Raw genomic sequence first — 27031 nt, forward strand, 5'->3', positions numbered from 1 at the left:
GGAACGTAAATAAGGCAAGTTAGTAAGATAGGACAAACTTTAGGCAGGAAAAAAGGAGGTTCTTTCCTTCTTCAGACACTCCCATCAGCAGTATAAGCTCAGAATAGGCAGGCAAGGAAAATTTCCACATTGAATAGGTCCCCACAAACATTTCCAGAGTGTGGGTACGCAGAGGTAAAGACACAAAACACATGTGCTGGCACAACACGTGGCAAGAATGATGAGGGGACTTGCAGTCTGACACTGCCCTGCAGCCTGATGAGTGAAAACAGACTTTGTGCTGAATAGGCCCCAGCTAAGGGATGGCTGGCTGTGTTTGAACCGTTACTGTGAAACAACAATAGGATATTGGGAGAGGGAACGTGGGGTTAAATTCAAAAGGTTTCAAAATAACGCTGCAAGTTGAATTCAGGCTGAAGAAGAAAAATGAGATGAGTGGGTTAAGATCAGGGTTGTGTGTGTGGTGTCCCTTCGTTTTCCTCACTCATATTTGTTGTTAATGATAATGGTATCAATGTAAAATATATGTTCTTAATACTGCTTCAAAAACTTGATTGCTTTGAATTCCTGATGTAAAATGAATGTGAGTACACAGGCATAAGCACGACTTGGTTAGAGAACTTTGAATCTTTCTTTTGAGATCTGCTTGTATTGTCCAGCTTTGCACCACCACAACATCAGCCACAGCGTGAAATCTGAGTGACAGAGGGGCCAGCCTGAAAGGCCCTAGGTCAGCTTAGTGAAAAGCTTTCCACAGTGGAGTAGGGGGCCCAAACCAATGCAGTCTGATTCCCCTAAGCCCTGAACTCCAGTGAAACTGTGATACAGGTGTTGCAGCTGTAGCTTATCTCAGCTAAAAACCTCACACAAAATCTGTGGTTAATCTTAGTCACATTAGCATTAATGTTCTAAATATAGGCTTTCATTTGTCCCTTCTCATCAGAGTCTAAAAGCACAGTGTCTTTAGTGTGGTTCTCCTCACTTCTATAATCAAGTGAGATGCTATTCAGTCCCTTTATTCCGGGTAGGGAGCTTGTGCATGCTTCCATAGGGAATTTACCCAGAGTAACACAGGTGGTTCATAAAAGGACAAGGACCTCTCCTGAGGTCCTGCTTATTTTCCAGACCATCTCTCCTCTCTAGTTATGAGAAGGGTCAAAACCCATATTGAGATTCACAGCCTTGGCTCAGTCCCAAACAAGCCCGCAAAACCTAATAAGACCTGGCAATTTGGCTTTTACTTTTTATGCTAAAGCTCCTTTCTCATTTCTTTTTGTAAAGGCTGTGGAGGAGTGGACACGCACTGTTCTGCAGGTAAAAGATGAGAGCAAAGTTTGGAGGCTGGTGTGGAATTCAATGGTATGTCTCATAGACCTTGTCAGCAGGTGTCAGTCTGTCCTTTTGGGCACAGGTGATGCTCTTCATTTAGTCACAGATTTCATGTTCAGGGAGACTGGAGCCTGTCCTAGCCCTGGGACACGGAGGATAAGTAGACAATTTTATTTGCAGGCCAGGAGGTGAAGAGATCTTCCTACTATAAGACCTGCTGAGGCAGGGACAGTTTACTTGTGCCTTATAAAAATAACCATTTTAATTTGAAAAATAGTTACACATACAAAGGAAGAAAGAAAATATGACATAATATATTTCCTTTATGGGTTAGTTTGAAACAGAATACTTGTCTATCCCTTCCCCCATATACTAAAATCTGCACTGTGTGTTTAATTCTATCTTACATTTATTTTAGGCTTTGTGTCCAAATATATTCTAAGTCAAAGCAGAAAAATCTCTTCACCCATCACTGAAATTCAGTCACCTTGGGGATGAAGAATGGCAGTCAAGGGGACAGCCAGTACACAGTAACCTTGGCCAAAAACCCAGGTGCAGAAATCTGCTACCACCAAAAGTGCCATGGGACCTAGATTTTAAAGACTTTCCCACAGTAAATTAAATGAAAGTGTATTTATCTGCTTCAGAAAAATGAAATGCTGAGTTGACTCAGCCAAGACTCAATCTCTCATTTTAGAGACTGAGCATTTCAAACATAATACAGAAAACACCGTGCTCTTGCAGCTGCTTATGGCAATGGCAGAAAAAAGTTGTGACAAATCACTGACTTTGAATTTATCCAGAACTTGGCCTCTCCAAAACCACAAGGTAATGGCAAATTCAGAGCTTAGATTCCCCCTATTACAGTTGCTCATCCACAACCTATTACCAGGTCAAAAAAAGGAAGATCACTTTTGTCAGCACTGGGACTGAGACTCACATTTATCTGGCACAAGATACCAATACACATAACAAACATGTTAATGCATTGCTAGTGCAGTGCAATATTATTCAGCAGACCAAATGAATGATTTACAAAGGTACTTAGACACTTATGCACATAAGATTCTTCCGAACAAATAGTTCTCTTACTTAAGTAAGCTTGTGATCGGGAAGAAAAGTGATACTGCTCTTCTGAGCATTTTTAGCAGAAGTATAAATAATGGGCACTGAGACATTGCTGGTTTTTCTTACAAACACCAGATTTTTTTTTTCCTTCCATTTTTTAGGCCCTAGAAAGACACGATTTCATTGGAAAATCAGATTTAATAAGTGATTAGAGGGTAATCACTATTCTCTTGTAATATGCAAAGGGCAGTTTTGGGTTGTGAGGTACTTTGTGGGTCATGTGAATTTAATTGTCATATCCAGAGACTTATACCACATTAAGTGTATCCCTAGTGAAACAGCAGAGTTGTAAATCTGTGAGATATATATATATATGCACTATTTTATAACAGAGCTATGGGAATAGTCCATTACCTATAAAATAAGGAAACAACGTTAAATATGCCAAATCAATTTCCTCATGAAACCAGCAACAGATACTTAGCCAGTTACTACATGAGACTCCAAATTTCAGCTCAGGTTCCACACATTGTCCCACTTTCCACCACTTTAGCTAGTGCTTGCAATGCCTATCTAGAAAATGTCAGGTTAAAAAAGCCATCTTCGAAGACATATGAGGATAAAATCATCTGATAATTTCCTTTTTCCATATTTCTGTGGAAAAAAATGTCTTTACAGTAAGAAGAGTTAAAATAAACAGAGAAGGACCACAATATTGCCTATACACAAAAGCCACACTGACCATTTATTTTGTGAACTTGAGGATCTGAAGACATAATCCTGATCCCCTTGAAGTCAATGGGGATTGTGTCATAGATCTAAATGGAATCCAGAATTCCTCTGAATCCTCTGCAGCCTACACCTTGGCTCCGCTGCTGCTCACCCAGTACTGACTTTCCACTCTTTTGTTCTGTCCCACTACTGAAAGCTGACGACTCTCCTATTTTCCACCACCTCCCATTCAACTTTCTCCCCAGAAACTTCTTTTTTCTCTGCTGCCTTTTGAAACTATTCATCTCTTCTTTCTGATTTATGGTTTAAGGAGAAGTAGCTCAACTAGGTAACATAAAAAAACAGTTTTCAGGTACAATGGCATGCCCGTTTGTCAGTACAAGGCCTGAGACACGAATCTTAAGGGTCTTTCAGTGGGCATTGCTGAAAAGACAACATTTGCTATTTCACATGATTACATGATTTCTTTGCATTATTGTTATTATTTTGCCATAAGAAAGACAACATTTGCTATTTCACATGATTACATGATTTCTTTGCATTATTGTTATTATTTTGCCATAAGACCTTGCACTGAGACCAGAGCTGTAGCCAGGATTTTAATCCTTAACCCTGAATTTCCTGGCTTTTATAGATTGAAAGGCAGCCTTTCATGTTGCTCAAACATAGCCTTACGTAGCTGAATTGATTTAACAGTGTGCTTTAGCTAAATGGACAATCTCCATAACAGTTACTTGAAGGGGCTCAGAAGCAGCTCACCTCCACTCACAGAACTCCAATGCACCCTTTCACATGTGCCTCCTGATAACGTGCTAAATCCTGGGCTCCAGAGGCAGCCACTTTCACAGGAGGCCTCTGCTAATTGTTATTCTTATAAAAGCAAAACGATCTCCTGGTTATTGTTTGACACAAAGTTATTTGTAACCCATCATTTTACACAAGAGGACAGCAATACCTATCTCACATTTTGAATCCATTTGGTCTTTAATGAGCAGATCTGATCTTTCCAAGCCAAATCTTTCCAAGCCACAGCTACGTGAAAAGTAATGCCAGTTTATCAAGAATGCTTGTGGGGACTTGGGCTGGTCTCACAGCATTGAATGAAGAATCAGGTTATATGCAGTGCACAGGATCTGGTGAATATATTTCAGACATGCAGCTTTAGGTAAAGGGGAACTGATTTAATATTTCTATTTGGAATCTTCCATCCTCAAAAAAACCTTATAAGAGGTTGACCTACATCAAAATTTTCTTTTTTAAGTAACATTCTGCAGAGATAACTGTTGCAAAATGACTCCACACTAAAGAAATGGCTTGAACTATGGTGCTACATATATTGAGTTTTAAAAATGAGCAGCTGGTTATGTTTTTCTTTCAACAAACCTCTTGTTTCTTTTTCTACTGTGTTTTGCTTTGTTCTAGCATCTACTTATGAATTTTGTGAGCATAAAGCAGTCTCACATGCTGTAAGTCCAAATGTGTTTAAAACACAAATCATGATTCAGAACTGTGGTGTGGAGATATGAAGCTGATCTTGAAATTGATAATTACTGGCTTTGGTTTCTCACCATTTATGTCTGAAAACATAAGCCTTGCTTAAAAAAGAAGAAGGCTGTCCTCTATAGAAACAACTAATTTGGAGGTGCCCTAATGCTTTAAGAGTTAAAAGGTCTCTGCATAGCATGTACACATGAACACAGTACACATGATCAAATGGGAGCACTTCTAGGTCTATACACCTGATTAGCTAAACCCCATAAGAGTGTTCTGCTCTGTTGTGGAGTTCCAGGATAAAAAGACTTGGTTGCTTTTGTAAGTAATGAGAAAGGAGGAGGGAGGGGACCTTGTCCTCCAGGAAGATGGAAGGAATAAAGGGTATTCTTGTAAAATGTTATAAATGTTGCATTTAAATAGAAAAGTCTTAAATTGCAGAGCTGGTCCATGTAATAGAAGGATCAGTAATTCTAAAAGAGTGCCAGAAATGAGCCAATTTCACAAGCTATTTGAAGGATATTTTCATGTAACTTCTGGCCAAAGCAATGTTCCAAAAAGTCTGAAAATTGAATCCTAATTAGTTACAAGGATCCCTCTGGCTCAAGTTGACTATTATATTGTGCTCCATGCTCCTAAAGCAGATGAGAGCCATCACACCTTGCCAACATATGACAAGGAGAAAGGTAAACTCACCATGCCATTGCTTTCAGAAGAGTTTAAATCAAAAAAAGAGAGAAAATTACACAAATCTTGAGGAGAATTGCCATTCTTTCCACATAATAACAGTCATCTGGGATAATATGCCTGTATTTCACTTGTCAAAGCATGCTGTTTACTATTTGGTCTTTTAATAGTGAATTTAGTGAACATTAAGAGACATTAAGGCAAAGCAAGCATTTTTATGTTATATCAGCTCATTCCCCTGCCCTTCAATACACAAGTCTTTACATTCCTGTGTGTGTTCTGAAGAGATCTTATGCATCTTTCCATATAGGTTAAGCTGACACTGCAGAAATGAACACGACCGATTTAAATCTTTATTAAAAATATAAACGTCTCAAATACTAAACCTGCGTATTCATAAACCAGAGACTTCTGCTCTGCACATGCTGAATAGATCTGGGGTTGCTGTGGGGACAGGATCATTCTCTGAGCTTTCAGTGGTGAGGGGGGCTGTCCCCACACACTTCCTCCTTGTGAATTTTTTCTTGTTGTTTTAAATAAATGAAATGCTAATCTCAGCTCCACCTCTATTGGGTCATCTCCAGGTCAGCAGATTAGAGAAATCAACAGAAGAAGGAAGACTGTCTACTCCAACTGAGGGGCCGGATGACCCAGTTATTAATCAATCTGATGGCAGTATTTGAACAATGACAGTCATCTGTCAGAAATAGGAGGTGGTTCCTCATTAACACACCACTCACCTGCCCTGAGCTACAATTCTTTTATAATAATATCTATCATTCACCTCCAAGGTGTTGTTTTTTTCTCTGGATACATGAAATAACAGAGACTGTTTTCTGCTCCCTCCCTGGTACTCCATTTTCTTGAAGCTTACTCAACCTGCAGCATTGCCTTACCAGAAACAAAAAACAACGACAAAAAAAAAAAACCCAAAACAAAATAACCCCAACTCCAAAAAAAAAAGAAAAATAAAAAACAAACCACGAAACACGAAAAGAAAGGAAAAACCCCAAACCTAAACAAGTAAAAATATCCAAGCAAAATCAGAGAGACCAAAATTATTTCAAACTAATTTGATAAGACTTTCTAGCCTTCAGATTAAAATAAGTAAAGCAAGTTACCATTTTAACAGAGTAACACACCTCAGTTCTAAATTGGCCTCTTTCTTCCAAGTAACAGGTCAACCCTTTTTTCTACCAATCTGATTTCACCACAGCCGTCCCAGCAGGTTCCCTCACACCAGCTTTATATTGTCATATACCTTTTAAAATTACTCTGTTTTGCTCTGGCAGTTTGCAAGCCACATGCAGATGTTAAGCCAAAATAATATTTTCAGCAAATAATTCTTTCAAATATGCAGCTAATCAACACATATTTTTGTTACTAGATGCTTACACATGTTGGAGGTCAAACACAGGACTGATGAGTAACCACACACAGACCTGGTTCTGCCATTAGCTATGCCTAGGAACAGGCTCACACCAATTTCCATGAGCCTCCTCAAAAATCTGACAAGATGTATCGTTAAAGGAAAGATATTATGCATCTATGTAAACTAAAACTTACTCCACCAGTTGTGTTCAGTACTATATACTGGATCAACAAACTGCAAGGCACCTACAGATTTCTTGCTCCCCTGCCTTTGTTTCCAGTGCTTCAATGCTGCTCACTCTTCAAAACCTCCTCAAACAAAAAACTGTGGACCTATATAGCCTTTCATTAAAGGAAATCCCCATGGTGTTGGCTATAAGCACACCGTGTACTCTAATTCTAACCCAAAGGTCCTACCCTACATCTCCACATAACCTGCTGCTGCTTCTCAGCAGCTCCCCCGATCCCTCAGCCCAGGGTTTTCTTTCTCCTATTCCTGTAACTCCTCTGCTTCTGATTTTGTGCAGGTTATTTGAGGACGAGTTTATACATAGCAGGGATCCTAAAAGGTTGCAGATTATCTGCACTGGAAGTTTAAGCACCTCTCTCAGACCTAGAACTGGTGTGAAGCACCTCCTGAAGTGACACAAAAGCCCACAGCAGTCAAGGAGTGGCTCAAGTTTCTCAGAAGCATAAAACTAGTACTAATCAGATAAAGGATGGCAATACCTCAGCACCAAGCAAGGCGAGAAGCCCTGCTGCTGGGAACGAGCTGGCCGGGGCTGACTGCATTCTGAAAAGCTTGCAATGAAAACAGACATGAGAAGCAAATGATGGAGTGAATTTCCAAGCACAGCATGTAACACATTTGCTGCCAACCTAACACAAGAGCTACCATGTCCTATACAGGTGAGCAAGTTCTATGGATGTGCTCTTAAAAGGGTGATCTTTCCTCACCTGTTTTGGGTCTCCTCTACCAAACCCAGCTGCAGACAAGCCACCTTCCTCATTCAAGCCAGCCCCTAGTGAGCAGACATGAAAGGCAGCAGCTGCTTAGCAGTCATTAGTAACAGCACCTCATCCACATGTTTCTGGAGGACTGCAGTGGGGCATTTAGAGAGGAGGAAGGAATCACTGACTCCAAGTGCCACAAAATTACCGAGCCAAAGCCCATTCAAACTACATCTGTGTGCTCAAATGGCCTGGAAACTTAGTAGTTACAGAAGTACTGGTATTTCTAGTCTCCTTTCCACTCCTACGGCAAGGTCAGCATCTTGAAGGCTGTCTAAGCTGTTTCCAGTTCCAGTTGGGCATTACTAGCACATATTAAAATGGGGAAAAAACTAGCTCCACAAATGCTTTCAAACACTCAGAAAAAAGGAATAATTCCAAATTTGGGAGTCCAGACCCTTTTTTTTTTTTTTTTTAATTTTCACTTTCTTGTTAGCAGGAATGCACTATAATTTTACTCAAAGGTGCAAATTCATGTTTTGATTTTGGTAACAAATAATCTTTCTCTGTATTACACTAATTCTTAGCATGAGATACCAGCAAAACAACATCAAGCAAACAAACCAAAAAACCCAAACCCAAAACTTACCCAAAAAATGGAAGAAAACAGACACACAAAAAAAAGCTAAACACAACCACATTTTAGAAACATTAGGGTCACAGTCTTTCTGTCTAAACCCTGTTTGTTTAGGCAATTACACTGCCTGTTACTTACCCATAATGTTCTCCTTTAGTTGGAGTGCTGTGTGGATGATTTGATGGTGCTAATGTCTAGTTTTCTGGGAGGAGAGAGAAGGAAATGTTACTTCTGAACTCTGACCTCTGTGGATGGCTTTCTGGGGAATGCACTCTACTGATTGTCTTCTTTTTGAGCTGCAGTGGATGTAATTACATATATATACGGCCTGTGTTTTGCTTGTGTTATGTTTTTAGGTACAGATTGGTATGTCCACAATGGCACATTAAAGTAATAATAATGAAAATAGTATCCAGCAAGTAATACCAGTGCTGTTACCGCTCTGGGCTGTAACCACCCTGCAAGCCCTGTGTGTTAACACTCATGCTCCATCTACCTCCATGCCATTAGCCCCCCACCTAGGACAGCAGGGCAAGCGGCACCCACCACGCAGTTCCCAGGTTTGAATCTTTCTTTCTATCTAAAAGAACATTTGGCAGCGTAGCTGCTCCTCCCTCCTCTGCTGTAAGCACATGTGCGTTTTGGTGTGTGCGCATATTCGTTACAGCTGGAACAGGAGCTCATGAGGGAGAAGCATGTGAGCCCTCAGCTTCACCCTCCTATGAAGGAAGAAAATATTATCATCATTTTACAGGTGAACAGTTTGATACATTTAAGTAATACACCAAGTACTGGCACCTGAATTAGTTTAAAACTAACGAAGGGGGCCACGCTGTTATTGAATCTTCCTTTCAGACTGCAGATGTGCCTAGAAAGCCTTCATGGCTAGCTCTTTTGCACAGAAGGACCCCAAAACACACGCTGGGGCTGATTTCTTCCCTTTTTCCTTCAAATAATGCCTTTTTTTCCCAGGGAAAAAAAAGGTAATAAAATGGGTTTAATTTTAAAATGGGTTTAAAATGGGTTTTATTTTCTGTCTTACTGTCGTTTCCCTCTTCCCTTGAACAGGACTACTATTAACATCAGTTTCAGATTAAAGTGATGAGTCTCATACTTTGGGTTGTCCCCCCCAGTGGAAACCCTATAAATAATATAAAAGCATATCTACCTATCTTTTCCAGTATCATATTCTTGACTAAAGTTTGGTTTTTTTAATTAAGAAATTTGTATTAAAACCCCACTTTCTTATTAGTTTTGTGCAAGTGTATATGTTAATTTTGGTATAAGTATGCATGAATTTTTGTACTGAGTATCCCTTTTACAGTGCATATATACACATCTAGTGTCTCTCTCTCTCTACAAATAATGTAATGATATGTCTGCCTCTCATGTTCTTCGTGTTTATATACTTATATATATATGTATGTACATGTGTGTATATTTCCCTGTATTATAGAGATGTATGTATATGTGGATAATATATATATAATTGCCCGGGCTTTACAAACGCATGCCAGCAAGCAAATACCTGTCTATTGCTCTGTCAAATGTGACTCGCTGGGAAAGCTATTGGGTTTATAGAAGAGACAAACATTTCAGGCACGCCATTCTGGGGTAATGAAGCATGGCAACAAAATATACCTGTGCAACATTTGATAAAGATGAGCTGACACACCAGTCCAAATAGGTTCTTTTGTGTGTCTGCACGTGTCTACCATCATTGCTTTCATCTTAAAACAGGAAGGTAGCAATAGCAGCAGCAGCTGGCAGGAACCACAAGAGGAAGAGCAGCTCACACAATTAAACGTCATTTACCTCTGGCCTTTATTTCGCTCCTCTCTCCCCCTAATTTATTATGTGGTTTCTCCATCTCTATGCAAAAAACACGGGCTCAATTTTTCTTTCTTTCTTGTGCTATCTAGCTCTTTTTACAGGGGGACTAAACAAGACAATAGGCAAAATCCCACGACATTTAGCTTTGGATCTTAACTTGAAATGCTTCTTAGTAGGGTTTTTATGGCCTTTATTGTTCTTTGATTAATGTAAAGTAAAATTAAACCCTACAGTTACACATTAGTACATCAACTAGAGAGAAGGCAAAACTGTGCTGTGTACCTCACTTTACAGAAAACATTTTTTGTTGTGTTTAATCCTTGGAGCAAAGGAAGGGAAAAAAAGCATTACCTGCTATGGAGAACTTTGAAGGGAAAGGAAAGGTATACCTCAGCTGTGGTGCTGAACAAGCAACCCAAAGTAACATTGCTCTCATCATTAAGGGCTGAGTAATAGCCCTGATTTAGGCAGAAGCTCCTGGTATGTGGAGCCCAGCAAAGAGGTCTCACAGGCTCTGCTTGACCCCCAGAAATTTTGTTTCCAAGGGTAACTAGAAACAACCAAATTTTATAGTAGTCATTATGTGGATCACCACCATTTTTAAGCAAAAAGAGACAGCAGCACAAATCTTTCTTCCAGGTTAAGTTTAAAAGCATATTTTCATTGCCTAGAGGTGCTATATATAAATATATGCTTGCAAATGTTTGTATTAAACTCAAATGAAAGCTTAATTGCGGGTAGTATTCTGCTTAACATCTACTCAATAGGCTGAAGTTCTTCTATATGTATTGTATATGGCACATGTGGTATTTACTTTTGATCTCATCTCTTCTCTTCGCACAAAATCTCCTTGGTATGTATGATTTTTCACTCTGCCAGCTGGTAAATTCATTTTTATTCTGGGTTTCCAGTGGTTCTTTTCTTCTTTTTCCACAGCTGTTTCTACGCAAAATGCATAACAGTTCAGCTCAAGTAAAACTTTCAGCATTATGGGTTTTGAGTGGGGTTTGAGTTGCAGAGTGAGACAGAATGAGTTTGGCTCCCTGTAATTTCTATACTGAAGCAACACGTAACTGAAATTGATCTTTTTTTCTCTCTCTTCCCCGCCCCTGTAAAACTCATGTTAAATCTGAAAGATAAACAACAGATTTGATATCATGTTTTCCTCAGAGCAGCAGTATTTTTTATTATTTACTACTAGTTGCTATGGCTGATTGTAAATGCCTCTTAACATGCTTATTCTTTTACATTTTCATCAGTAGTCAGAGCATGGGGACTTCAATTTCAACCTCTGATTGTCCCCCACCTCACACCCATTTCATGAAATCTATTGTATCTTCAGCCAAGTTCACAAGTTAAATGACATGTATGTGGCCTTTCTGTTCATTTTATCTGACACTTAAGAAAATTCAATTGATGCTCAGCATAAAAAAAAAAGAAAAAATCCCCAAATTACAGAGCATCTCTGCCAAGGGTAAGAATAGGTCAAGAGCCAAAGGAATTTAAGCAAACTGTCTTTTATACACAGGAAGCAGTTAACATATGGAATGAAAGAACAGGGATAGCAATTGATGAAACATTTGGGAGAAACTTAGATAAACAATCATAAAAAAGATTTAGACAAGTGCTTGGAGTAGCCAAAAAAATAAATAAAACTAGTATAGAGTGTACAAGTCACTTCATCGTCCTTCCATTCTGAAATAGCTGAAATAAAATGGCAATGAGCAGATAAACTGCAAAATATCGTTATGATTTAGTAGCCGTTTCTTTCCATCGGAGCCACTGTTTTAATTTTCATTCTTCCAAATTACAAAGTAACAATAAAATATCCTTTTTGATTTATGGCAATGAGACCCTTTTAATTGAATTTCAGAAATGGGTTGATTCGACTGATGGGTAGGTAATGGGGATATACAATTTACAGTGGGAAATGCATTTCCAGTAGAAGGTTTTGAGGAAGCGCAGCAAAATAGATATTTATAAGCAGGATTTCAGATGGCTTACATACACACACACACACACAAATATATATGTTCACCCTGAGTACAACAAACAGTATTTCTGTTTAATCCTAAAAGCTTCTACCAAAGAAAAAAGTTTGTGAGCACTTAGACCATTTATTCCAGTAACAGCCAAGTGTACAATCACTATGACCTCATTGTAACTCTCACTTTTTCCCACTGTGTAGAGAGACATGGGATCGAGGGTGCTTTTTTCCTGAATGTTAGGCCAAATCTGAAAATACTGGTGACTTACAGGCCACCTCACTCTGCCCAAGAGTTAATGTGAAGTAACCTACATCAGCCATCACTTTTTGCATTGCAATGGCAAAATTCCAGCTGACTTTAATGGAGCCAGAATTTCACCCCAGGTGCACCATTACAATTGACTGGGGCCTGATAGATTGATTCCTGAGATGCTCTGGATTCCAGATGTGGATCTCATAAAATTGTGGAGTGTGATGTATGCACAGCTTTTTTTTTTTTTTTTGTCCCCCATTAAATAAATAATAATAATAATAAAACACAGTCCTTATACTGCAGTGCAATGGAGAATATGTGCTGTTTTTTTCTCTGTCTTCCAAGAAACAGCCCCTTCTTCTTTCTCTTCTAGTTATGGTCTCACATTTATATAGTAAGAGGACAAAAAAACCCAAACAGCTCGTGAGCTGCATCTGGTTTAAAATATATGTAGAGCTCAGTCCATGTGTGCCTGCTGAAATTTTATCAGCAACACCTGCAATAGAAAGTCTAATCAGACACCAACTGTGTTAAGTAAGAGAGGCTGAAAAATACCCCCAAAAGCCAGGCAATCCACAGGACTGTAACAGGAATAGAACAAAAGAAGCCTTCACCTTCAGGAGGGCATGGTGTAACAAATAAAAGGAGAGGAAAGGAGGAGAGATCTCCCACTCTAAAATAAGCTCTGAGGGACTGTGTGATCAACAAGGCAGGTGCTTCCCTTCCTGGGCAGGCATTGCTTTGGGGACAGGAGAGATCCTGTCCTCTTGTAACCAGGTATCTGTGCTGGCTCCTCCAGTTGTCCTTCCTCTTCTCTTTTGCCCTGATAAATATTTGAGATAAGTCCATCTACATCTGTCTCCATGTCTATCAGGAGTCTAGGGAGAGGAAAAAATAACTCTATTCCCAGGAGCCAAGTAACAGTGGGACAGTTTCTGCTCAGTAAGGACATAAGGACAAAATCTGAGCCTTTTTTCTCTATTACAGTTAGCAGTAGCAGGGAAAAATATTTCTCATACCCCAAGAGACAGAGATTGAGAGACAGGGACAACAAAAGAGCATGAAAGAGGAAGATGCACAGTCTGCAGAGTTGCCCTGATGCTGTCTTTGACTTCCCAAGTGTTGGGAAACTAAGGAAGAGCAGAAGTGAAGGAGCCCAGGTAGGGGCATGATGGTTACTGCTGCAGCAAGGGCTGGTCTCATCATGTTTCCCCACAACTTGGTGGAACAGAAATGTGCTGCACGTAAGTTAAAAACAGAGTCAAGAGGAATGTGGTCCATGTGTGTGAGCATTGGGAAAGATGCTATGTAAGATAAACTTTCAAATATTTCTTAGCAAGGATGTGGTGTCAAAAACAGAGGTCTGCAAAGGAAAACAAGCAAGGCAACCAACAAGATGAAACAGTCAAAAGGTAGCTGCCTGATTTTGGGGTAACATTACCCGGGACTGCGTAGCCTACCCCAACTCAAGTCACTGAGTGCAACAGCAGCAAAAGCAGGCTGCACATCATCAAGTGAAATCCCAGAAATTGTTGAAGGTGTGTTAGATGTGGCTGAAAGACAGAATGACAAAGAGGGAAGAGGTTGTATGAAGTTACAGGGAGCACAGATTAAAAACACCACACTATATTAAAAAAACAACATATCCACTATATACGCTATAGAGGCAGACCAAAAATAACTGTACCTATCCCTCTGTTTGTGAGCAACATGGTACTATTTTAAAACTCTCTGAAAAGCACTCACGGTGGCCACTGTATTAAAAGACATGTCTGCTCTTGTATTTCTCAACAAATGCCCCTGTTTACAACTCCTACTGTGGACACAAACATATTTTGTGTGAATCTGTGTTTGTATGGAATTACCAGATGCATTTGCCCGTGGAAGGACAAACATGGACAAGGTCAAAGGAAAATATTCTTTAGAATAGCCCTTAAGCAGGCAGAGGAATTAGGCCTGATTTATGAATGTATTTCCACAATTCACTTGAAAATTTGTAATGTCTGTGCTGTCTGGCAAGAAAAAAAGGTGAGGGTAATGTGAAGGAATGCTTCTATTCCACTTTATTGTAAAATTATCCCATGTTACCTGCTCTAATCCCCTGAAAACAAATTAAATCCTCACTAAGCTGACTTTAAATCAATAGTTTCATTTAAGAATAGTGTGACTTAATAAAAATAAAAAACTAACTGGTCCAGCCAATTTAAGAGGGAAATAAATCATTGCCCAAGGAAAAAAGCAGATTTGACTTGTATATGGGCCACAGTTTTGTTGAGGGGACTAACCTGCTGTCTAAATTAACTCAGGGTATATTACAAATCTCATCAGCCTCATTCAGAAATCTGCTCCACTGTACTAGGAAAGAAGATTGCCAAAAAAAAAAACAATAGAAAAAGAACTGGAGATGTTATGAAATGAAACAATATTTCTGAGAACACTTAGTAAATCATACAAGAAAACACATCTTTGAATTGCCCTGAAAGATCAGCTCACACTCCAGCATCTCCCTTGTCTAACTTGCTTGGAGAGGATGTTTATGAAGGAAAAAGGATGCCATATTTGCAGCTAGGGCAAGAGCAAAAATAGCTGTGTTAGAAACGGGAGAGAAAGGAGCAGAGCAATGAACAGACAGGCAAGCTGCCAGCTGTTTAATTCATTCATACAGCAAAACTAGTTAAAATAATAACTGAATAAATTATTTGTAAATCTATAGATTGAATTATCCATGCAATCTTTGCAATCTGGTAAAGATATTACTTCAGTGTTATTAAGTGTGGATATATTTATCACTAATTTACTTCTTAAATGTTATGAAACTTGCCTAATAAAAGTCTTAAAGGTTCAGAAGACCAGAATATAAACAGAGGCCACAATGAAGCAGCTTACTCAAATCAGTGCAACTTATGCATTGCATGTCACTGACAGCAGGAGAATTTAATAATCCTGACTCCAGTTGACTTATTCTAACTATTCCCGGATGAATACCTTTCTCTGTCACTTACCACATTTCCAGGCAAGCCTTTGAAAACTGTCTTTTAAACAGCCTATGTAAGGGCACCCCACAAGCTGGCAACAAAGGACAGGAACAGCTTCTTCAGAAGCTCAGGAAATGCTTTGACTGTGCGCCCATCTTGTAGTCTACTGTGATAATCTGTACGAGTTGACAAGGTTTCTGGATTTGCCTCAAATACCCTGGATTCAAGGAAGGATTGCAGTGAATCCGTGAGCTTAGAGACTTGGCTTAGAAGAAATAACTTCTCATGTGGCTTTCTTCTACATTTGCCTGATTCCCCCAACATGATCACAAAATATGTTAATATCTGGATCTCATTTTTTCCCCTTTCAACATTCCAGTAGGAATAAGCACTAAAGATTTTGGTGATAAGAACCCTAAGAATTCATGTGATTACTAGGGAAGAAAAATTAGAGGTATGTGAAAGAATGATGACAGGGTATAGATTTTCACCTTGGTATTCTCTGTGCTGTATCATCAGTACAGGCTTGCCAACTTTCTCAGGTCCAACATAAAACTACCTCACACAAATATTTCAGTGGAGAATGAAAATGAACAGTAAAACATCCAAGTTTATAAAACGGGGGAAGCTATTCTTTTTCAGTTAGTTTTATTCTTAAGCACAGGCATTCTTATAAAAAGTAAGGATGTTTTAAAACAAACAAACAAAAAATTGCTCAGGAGTGCCCAGATTAGCAAGGAACCTGACAGAGTTGGACTTGAAGGGATCCAGAGGAAATGGACTCTATTGCACTGCAAAATATGTTCCAAATGCTCCAAACTGCCCTGAACCTATCTGACAGAATACTATATGACTGTGTGTTTAACAGGTAGTTTGAGTTGCAGTTATCCGTATTTGTATTCCCCAGGAAGTGCTCCTAGGCTCTGCTACCCCACTGTGATTTTGAGATATGAGGTCTTAAGGAGAGTTGGATCAAATAGTGTCTCACAAGATCATCTGCACTGGCTCCTCTTTCTCTTTTTTCTTTTGGTTGTCATTTTTCTTATCCTTCCTTGATTCTGAGCCTACCTATTTATTTGTTATAGGGATAACCATCTGTGCTAGAGCTAGAATGAAGGATCATTGTACATGTTACGTTTGTATTTGATAGACTCCTTCTTGCTAGATAAAAATACAGTATGCTGTTGTACACTGTATCAGACTGAACATACAGAAATTAGTTTTCTTTCTGGCTCTGAATTATTTAATAAACTTTAAGATGATCTTCATATCATGAAGAAGATTTATGGCTACATTCTTCCAATTGGGAAGGTCTTCATTGTCCTCTGAACTTTTAATTTCCTTTCTTCCAAGTTCCTTAGAAAAGAGTGGTTTTCCTTCATGTTAGGCAGAATTTTCCAGGAATCTGTGAAGAGAACATCTTAAGCTTCCCAAATCATCAGGCCATCCAGTTCCCAGATAATAATATTTTTAAAACATACTCTCCTTTGTGCTTCTCAACATCTTTTTAAAATTCAGAATATCTGAGACACAATTAGGAAACTCGGAAACCTACAATATTGGAAATTAGTGGTGTTTTTTTTTTAAACCTGAGCCACTGGTCACAACATTTCTGTTTGCAAACTGTTCCTGTCTTACTAATCCTCCTCTTGTTTTAAAGCTGAACGTTCATCAAAAGGTGTATATTCTGCATTTGCAAGGTGCCTTCAAATCAACTGTTGCTTGCAATGACTTGTAACTTACATGTGCACACTCAAACCTGTTAAAGAGAGAAACGTGAGAATGCATATCAGGTCAGAACTGTACTGACAAAATGATAACATTCAGAAAACACTTGTAAGGTTGTACAAAAGGTCCAAACCTTGAAGCTGAATTTTGAATACTTGCCCTTTAAATTCTATTATAAGTTTAAGGCAAACCTTAGGGCTTCTTAACATTCAGTTTTGACAAGTGAAGAAATTACCATGAGAATGTAATTAATTGGTTTAACATAAAGGGAGAATAAGGATGTAAAGACAATAGTAAATGATACATTATAGACACCATCATTATGGTGTTACAGGTGATACTGTCCTTGAGTTGTAATTCTATTTACTTTTTTTTGCCTAGTACAGAGACAAGTATGGTTTCACTGGTTAAAAAAGGAACTAAACAAGTAATAATAATGAACTAATGTAGTGAATGTACCATATGCCCATATGCATATGGAAAAGAAGCAAATAACTGCATTTTAAAACTAAACTGTTGCTAGAAACTCTGTTTTGTCTAAAGGTGTCTTTGTTATTTATGCTTAAAGATTTTTCTGTTTCAAAATTCCAAGGTCCTATAATTTGTAAAAAGCGTTTACAACCCAGTGGAAAATTATATGTTTTGTGATTTAGCAAGGTTTACGTGTCCTAAGGACCTTGGCATCACCCCATCTTTCCAGGATCACCCCATCTTTCTAGGATCACCATACTGGTTGGACTTTCAGGATACACTTGGGTGTAACAACCAGTATACTGATGAACCACTTAGTGACATTATTTGCTAAACTGGAACAGTTTTATAAATTAGATTCTGTAATCCATTTGGTTTCTCATGTTAATATCCTTGGCATCTAATGCACCATAATACCAGTATTTAATCTGGATAACATAAACCACAAATTCTCAGATGTTCCGCATTGCCTGGATGATGCGAAAATAGAAAATAGAAATACTCATTCAAAGTTTTTGAGATTAAACTGCAGGAGTTACAAATTTCTGAAGAGCTCTGGCACAACTTGTGGATGTGTTCAGCTAGTGCAGTCCATGGAGGGATGTTCTTTCTGCAGGTAATCAGCTCAGGGGAAGGTTGCGTAGTGATTACAGAAACCCAAATGCCCATTCCCATTATAGAGAGTTTCTTGTGTTACTTTCACATGCCTAATTCAATTGGAGATATATTTGCAGTGTGCAAATAGCTTCTCCTAAGAGAGCTAGATTTTGGGAGTATGAAAAATTAAACTGAAATAAACAAATGCTCTGAATCTTTAAATAGCTCCCTCTTTTCATGTTTATTTATGGAATCACAATAAATATTTGGGGTTCTGGATTTCTTTCGCCCACCATTTTCCCTTGTCATTGCCCATCATATAACTGACTATGTGTGAAAACCTATCAAGAGACCAAACAAAGAACTATAAATCTCTCTTGTTCTTGGTAATCTTATGCATTCCTGGCTCCCAGCTGATCTACCAGAGGTCATTTGGTTGAAAGCCAGCCTGCCAGGCCTCCCTCCCTTGTCACTGTTTTAATTTCCTTTTTTGCTTGCTTTATTCTCAGTACTGGTACATTATAAAAGAAATAGCATTTGCATCTTTACAAGGAATGCCATTTTAAATAAGACATTCTTGGGCAACAACAAAAAAGACCCTCTGTCTCTGAGGATGTGTCTTGACAACTTGTTTTAAGTGTTTGGAAACACATACCACTTTGTTGAGTTCTGCACAAGCACGTAGTTTCAGACAACTATTTAATAGTACCCCAAGCAAAAAAAATAAGTCAACGGGAACACAAATCACTGGCTACTTATCCCAAGCCTTGATACTTGTTGTAGACAGCAGTCTTCTCCCTGTCTGATGGCAGAAGTATTTTAAATATACGCACAGTATCTTTTCTTGCAGATTTGTATATAGTCTGTGTCCTGGGTTTAGCAGCAGCACTCAGAGGGAATCAGACACAGGATGGGGGGCAGCAGTCTTCCAGCACTGCAAAGGACAGACTTCTTGCCTGGCCAGTTTTACTCTAGGTTTTATAAGTAAGAAGCACATCTTGGCCTTGATTGATTTAACAGTCTGTGTTTGCTCTTTAGTCTTTGGTCTCTTTCCCAAGCTGGCTGTTGACAGGCTGTGGAGTATTACACACAGGTTTTAATCTTCAGGAAACATAAAGCATATGTAGCTGGCTCCAAATCACCAACTCTCCCATACCACAGAAGAGGAAAGATGGGGCTTAAGGGAAGGGCTAAAGTACAGAAGGGTGGGAGTAGCAGGAGTTTCCAGAGTACTGCATATAACTTCAGCCACTGCCATGCTCCCACTGAGGCTGAGACACCAAGAATTACTTGGCCAATGTCTCAGATACCTGAAGCTAGGCCAGGAGCTGTTTGGTTTCGGCAAATGCCTGAAAAGATATCAGAAAGGCAACACATCTGCTCAACCGCAAGTATTTACATTTACAAGCAGCTGGCACATTCAATTCAATATCATATTTTGTGTTTACCTGAGATGCAGCTGGAAATCAAAACAGTTCTTAGGGCAGAAAAGCTAAAACTCTTCTGCAGATGATGTCACTTCTCTCATCTCCCAGCTTTTGTTGCTGGGAGTTGTTCTTTGTGCTGAAGGGGAAAAGCCAAAAGAATCTGTTTGATTTGCTGCCAGTCAGAGGATGGCAATGCTCTAATTTGCTCACATTCAACCCCAAATTTGGGTGATCTCAGTTGAACCCTGTCCCAGATTCTGCAGCACAGGCCTGTTTCTAGAGTACATCTTTCTCCAGCCAACAGTGCCAGAGCCCAGGGTTGGTGGACGCACCAGTCAACAAAAGAGCACTGTAGACTCCTCTGACAAGTTCACAAAACAGGAGCTCTTTAGTAAGTTACTTAGGAAATTCCCTGTATCTAGGTCAGCCTTTGACAGAAGAAATGCATGTGGGTATTTGCATCGTCACAGCACACTCCACAACATAACCCAGCAACTGGCCCAGCCTTTCTGTAATTAGACCAGAGTAATCCTGTCTCCCCCAGAACCCATGCCCTTTATCCTTCAGCAACTCAACAGGTGAGGAACAACCTCACCGACTAAGTTATGTTTCTGTCCTACTGTTATGTGATAGCCTGGGGGGAAATGGGGTGTCAGTAGTTTATAAAAGCAGTCCTGGAAGAAGGAGCCAGAAAGTAAGAGGTTTGTGGGAGAAGCAGAGATCTGCCAGATCACCTACAGGAAGGACAGGATTTCCCACCTCCAGCCAGCAAACACACTCACATTTTTTACCCTCACACCTTTATATTATAGTATTATTACTCTTTATAGTTTAATAAGTTTCCCCATTGTTGTGACATGTGACAGCAGCACCTGTGTTGGTGGATGAAGCAAAGTGAGAACAATGCCTTGTTGTCTGTAACAAATACCTGTCAATTCCAGATTGACAATTTCTACTTAAGCTAATTTACAAAAGGAAAGGTAAAACACCCTCTCCCAGGGCATTATGAAAAGAAATAACGAAACGTTTGATATATGCTTTTACAATTGGAACAAAACCTAAAGCTTTAGCTTAACAGCATAAAAGAAAATAAAAGAATGAAAAAAATTAATGTGCAGCCTGATTGACAGTTGCTGCAAAAAAAGTATAAAGTTATACATCTGTGTATATATTCTTATCTGTAAAACAAATTTATTCATCTGGAAACTGGGTGAAAATCCTTCTCCTTCTCTTGCAGATTGTCCTAGATGTGCCACAAACCACTCCAAAGGCCATGATCTGCAGGTGATGAAAGTGGCTTTGGCCTCCAGGACCAAGCCATTACTGATTCACTCTTTCAGTGAACACCAGACCATGTGTTTTTTATCAGTGCAGCCAGTATGTTTATGTCATTTAACAGAGCAGAGCACAAGCTCTCCTAGAAAGGACTGGGTGTGTTTTGGAAAGGGAGTTCTTTCCCAGTTCCCTCCTCCTTTTCTTCTCTTTTTGGTATTTAATGATGGAGTTTGGCTTTCCCACTGTGCTGACCACCCTTTACTGAACCCAAACAGGGTGGAAATGTAGTGGAAAAAAAAAATTACAGGTCTTCCTTCAAATTCTCTGTACCAGCAGACAGTGGCATGAAGAAGGGTGTCCTGAAGGGGACAATTCCTCCCTTGCTGCCATATTCACTCCACCACCACATGAATCATGCCAATCCTGGACCCTGCAGGAGTGCACTGCCTCTAATGGAGGTGTTAGCAAGAGTCCGTGTTTGCTGGGATATGTGCAGACACACGGCATGTTTCAAGACTGCATTCTCCTAAACACATTACTTCCCTATTTTCTACCTTTAGCAACTGGGAAAATGGGACTTCATTAATGTTATTCTAGACAAAGAGCGGCAGAGAAATGTAACTTTAAAAAAAAAAGCCTGTATTTTTAAATTGAGAAAGACCAATTACAAAAGCTATAAACACTTTAATCATTTCTCTGAACATGTGGAAATACATACATTGTGAACCTTTTTCATAGGAAATGCTAGAATCCTTTCCTTAATAGCACATTTTCTTAATGGCTTTACAGTTTCTCAGTTCGTTTCAAAGGGCTGTTATTTGTTATGTGGACATAAGTTTAGATTATGTTTTAGAATTCTGAGAGATGTTTGAAAGAATTATCTGGTGGATGGTGGCAGCTACTTTTGCGTTGCCTTCTGTTCTTGCTTTGAAATATATGGGGGTGGGGATAGAGGGGGATGGAATGCCTGTGTTCTAAATATTCCCCATAAAGATGTGGGTTGAAATCCTGTCCCCTGTCAAATCAAGAACATATCTTGCATTTCTTCAACTGCCAGATTTTATCCAGGTATTTTACTTTATTAAGTACTAAAGTAAAAATAAAGTTTATAAAAAAGGATGTCTTTATTCTTTGCACTGAGATATTTTTACCTTATGCTATGAATCTTTGATCTTTGGGGGCACAACGATAGTATGTGCAAGACTGAAAGGGGGAAAAAAAAAAGAACAAAAATGTGTTGTATAAAAAGAAGTCACAACAGGGGCATTGCAGATGACGAAGTCAGAAAATTAGAAAACACTGATAATTTCTGGAAACAGAATGCTCTTTGTAAAGATGAAATGTGGGCTACATGAGTGTCTTAGAATGATGTGGAGGTCTTGGATGAAATCCCAGCCCTGCTGAACTCAATGGAACTTTTTCCTTTCACTGTAACAAAATCAAGATTTCACTTGCCCCTTGCTTTAAAAGCATGTGGAGGTGCAGTGGAATTTCTTATTTAGAACAAATCCTGTCTGGTTTAAACATTCATACTCCTTTCCTGCCCTGCACTCTTTTCACTTGTCTTCCAGAGCTCTGCTCTAAGCTTGAGCTCCTTCGCTAATCAAGTATCTCACAGAAGGGAATTCCCCCCTAAATTTGAGACTGCATTCATTCACCGGACACTTAATTTATACAATTTGTATTGAATAACTATTGACATCCCTCTATCAGGGGTAAGAAGCCTGTTCCACTGACTCTGAGAGCATTTATACAGACTTGGGAAAGCCTGAATGGAATTTTTGGAGGCCCAGGAAACCACCGTTTGTCACAATCCTCTTGACCAAATTCAAGCCCTGTTGGAAACACAGTACAGTCTTTAGGGGTCTTCTGAAAGGAAAATTGTCAAACGTAAAATAATGATGGCTCATTTTATGGTTAATCCAGCCCCAGTGGCTGCATCAGTGTGCAAGACTGAAAGGAGGGAAAAAAAAAACAAAACCAAAAATGTGTTGTATAAAAACAAGTCAGGACAGGGGCACTGAAGATGATGAAGTCAGAAAATTAGAAAACATTGATGATTTCTGGAAACAGAATACAGAATCCAGCCTTAGTGGCTGGATTTGCCATTGCTTCCAAGCAAGTAGAGATTGCTAACATAATGCCAGACAGGCAAGAGCTGAAGCCTCCCGAGGAGCTCAGCCTCTAACCTAAAGTGGGTGCCAGCTTGCCTCAAGTCTTTGCTTCCTTGGGGTACTTCACCATCCCCTGGTTTGGATTCTATTCCACTTTAAAGAAAAGGGATGTGACTGCCTGTGAATCTTTAATGTTTGGAGTCCTCGGCACTTTAAACATAATCTCTAAGAGGTTACTCCACTGTTATATGCTCAGTTACAGATATTTCGCTTGTGTTTGTTGATGGAAAGTCATACTCTGGGTCATTGCTCTGTTCCATCACAAATCCAGATATTACACTAACACGTCTTCTGAAATGACAAGGCAAATTTGACATGACCTGTGGGATTCCTCCTGCGAAGAGTCACCGCTCAGTCCAAACCACAGAGAGTAAAGTTCAGCTGATGTGGACACAAATCAGTTACAAGCTTGGTTTTGTTTTTCCCTACTGTGGCTGATTTCACAAGCAAGGAGAATTTATTTTTTCTTTTACTGAGGCAGTTAAGCCTGTAGCTTTCATTGTTTCCCCTGCACCACCACACACACACACTCTGACTGTTCACCTGGTATTTGGGAGAGGGCCACAGACCCCTCCATATTAGGTAGTAAATGTGGAAGACTGCAGCCTGTAGCTTTTTTTGTTTTGACGAAAGTCTCACATTACCTATTCTGCTTGCAGCCTGCAGTCCTTGCAGTACTTAGAATAAGTAGAGGTAGGTGCAAATCGCCTATCCATCTGCATCCTGGACTGTCACTTGCCACATACAGGCTATCTGCATGCCCAGTCAGCTCAATAACCATGTTGACATGGCAAACATTACCCGAAAGTTTAAGGATAATTTATATAATTTCTGCAATTAATCTGTGGTTTACACATTGCATAAAATTGTTGGAATGTTCTCACTTATTGGAGGAGAGTTGATAAATTCCCCAAATGTCAACCTCTAAAGAACATATTCAAACAATGGTGTTGTTCTATGCCTGTGGGGGAGAAGACTGAGCCTGGCAACCAGATGTCCACCATGCTTTGCGCCCAGAGAAAGAAAAGGCATGTGCTTGTGTGTGTGTGCATGTGTGTGTGCATGTGAGTGTGAGACAGAGAGACACCTAAAAAGGAAGATTTCTTTCTGTCTTTTAACAATAAAGTTTAATTTTGAGAATCATACTCACATTGAATAAAACACACTTACAATACATTGAATTTTCCTTCCTAATCTGATTCCTATGTTCCAAATGATTCCTAAATTTTAATCCCTGGCTGTACAGCAGGGTATTTTATTAAAATTTCAATCCAATGACTTATCTTAGCTGTGTGCAACAAGCTGGGAGGTCTGCAATATCTCATGTTGTAGTTGTTCCCTGTAAATTTGGAGTTGGATTGCACATTTCAGCTGTGGGTTGCACATCTTAACTATAGTGCAAAATGAGCCATTTCAAAACAATGCGTAAATGGTGCCTAAAGAGCCAAAAGCTTCCCGCTAGGCATTCAGATAGCCTGAGAACCCCTGACAAGAGATATGGGTGGAGGAGCATGCCTGTGGCTCATGGAGAAGTTACAGACATCTTTCAACAGCGATTTGATGGATACCACTTGGAGAGAGAAGGGGGTCCAACAGATGGGGAGGAGTGAGGGAAGGTCCTTGCACCTTCCTCTCCTAGGGCAGCAATACCAGTCATACTTTGGTGCATGAAAGCCTGTTCAAGGCAATTGGGGGTTAAACATTTATGTGAACACTAATATCCATGCTCATTCTGCTTGGTAAAGTGGAGGAGAACACTTAGCATCTTCCAGGAAAAGATCAACATGGCTGCATCCACCAGTCCAACAAATTTATGCTTCCTACCTGAGGAAGGGAGAAAGGCAGAAGAAAAAGAAATACACACCACTCACATAGTAAGAGACAAGCAGAAACTGAACTCTCAGGAGGACCTTTAGTTCTGGCAGTTCTGTGGATATCTAGAAACACTATGCACAGCCCTGAGACATCTTTATCAATGTACAAGAGGAGACTACGGAATTCCTTATGTCCAAGAAATCTACATAGCCATCAATAACATTGGATAGCTTTATTGTTTTCATTAACCAGTGTCAGATTTTAATAGCAGCTGAGGCACACGTAAGGAAAGGATTGGCTTGCTTAAGATATAGTGTTCATGTGATTAGCCTTTCCACCCATCCCAGCTCATGATGCCATATGTACTGACATTACCGTGTTATAGTCCTGCCCAAACACCACAAAGCCTGTCATTTATTTCTTCTCCCTAATGTCTACAGGAGGCAGGGAAGTACCATTACACCCATTTCACCAATATGGGGGAAAAAATATCACAGAGAAACGCAGAAGGCAGAATCACCCCAGAAATTCACCCAGGATGAAAGAAGGTACTGAAGTCCCTCCTAATAGACTGGCCAAGCCTTTTTCGTCTTGACATCTGCACACAATTTGCTAATATTCCCAGAAGTGCAGATGTTACAACAGCATTCCCTCCCACAAGTTTGCAAACATGCTGGGAGGCCCTTCCACTTTGAAGGTTTCAGGTCGCATTTAACCTAAATCCATCTCTTTGCAACCAAACAGAGAAGCACCTGTCAGTTTTGGGTAGCACACTTTGGCTTTAGGAGGTGAGGGACACTAAATATGGAAAGGAGAACAAAAGAACATCTGCTGGTGCTCGCCCCAGGGCAGAGATCAAAGATCACCCTGTTTCAAAGGTGGTCGCAGTGTCCAGGAACATAAAACAAAATAAAAGACAATGTGTGATTGATAAGTAGATTTTATCACTCCATAGACCCCTAACAACAGAGAAAATATTTATTTCTATTTTTCTATATCTTTTCTATATTGCTTCTTCCCTCCCTCAGCGCTTGTCTTTTGATTTCAGTTTGCTTATTATTCTTTTTCATTATTGTATTTGCTACACTTTAGATTCTGGTTTATGTTCAAGTTCTTGTTTTACCAGAAATGCTATGTCCTGGTGGAATTAAAATCCAAATTGGATTTAGAGCACTGCTTAATTTGAGCTCCAGTGTCCCAGATGTTTTTTAGGTGCTGCGAACACTGCAAAATCTAATAATGTTTCTCACCTAAAAAAGATTCATTAATATAATGCTAGGAATGAGACGTGCTGAGGGCCAATGGAAGCCAAAAGAAATCTGAGTAAACATTGCCAAAATGCTTTTTCTCCCCTCGATTCCCACCCTCTCCCTGGGCTTCAGGTATTGCAGCACATGTGGAAGGCCTCTGCAACGCTAGGAAACGCTCTATAGTTGTGATTTCATAGAGCAAAACAAATAGTCTTAGCTCCTCTAATATTTAATCCAGATTTGTAGTTTCCCAGCGCGCTGCTGTAAAATCACCCCGTGTGGCGGGGTCCTTCGATAGCACAGCAGCGCCAAGTCTCAAGGTGGCTGAGCCGAGGGTTATGTTTCAATTTGGCAGCGTAACACCGTTTCCATAGACAAATTAACATTGTTTCATTTCATTTTGACACCATAATGTCTTTTCCATAGACCTGCACTGACATTGTCTTGAAATCATTGCATCCCAATCAAGTGAATGGGAAATTAGCACCATGACACAAAACATACTGAGAAAGTAACCACAGCTTAGTTTATTTGTCAAACTGAAATACCTCAGCCACCTTCAAAAGCATTTTCTGAAGCACTGGAAGAGCTGAGTTCAGGAATCAACACTAACAAAACGTATGCTGTAAAACATGTTCCTTCCATTCAAGATTTAGGAAAGCTGCTAAAAATGAATGGTCCTTACTGCAGGGTTTGCTGGTTAGGGCTCGTGCTCTCCCTCCCTTTCTCCCTCCCTCCCTCTCTCAGCATTTCTCTTTGGTACTTGCATCTGAGCTGAGGGTTTGCAATTGCAGGGAATTGGTGCGACCCCTGCATCCTGCAGCTGCTCAGCACACTCAGTGCAGAGGTTGATGGGGAATGTTGCTGTTAGTATTTTGACCAAACAGAAATGGGACTCATCTTGGGGTTTCCAGGGTTTTACCTTGAGACCCTCGCTAAAAGAGCTACCATGAGGCCTAAATCTGAAACCACAAAAATCT

The sequence above is a fragment of the Neopsephotus bourkii genome, unplaced genomic scaffold (genome assembly GCF_033783945.1).
Source record: "Neopsephotus bourkii isolate Nb327-2 ecotype Australia unplaced genomic scaffold, CSIRO-AGI_Nbou_v1 NB_1248, whole genome shotgun sequence".
Classification (NCBI taxonomy): Eukaryota; Metazoa; Chordata; class Aves; order Psittaciformes; family Psittacidae; genus Neopsephotus; species Neopsephotus bourkii.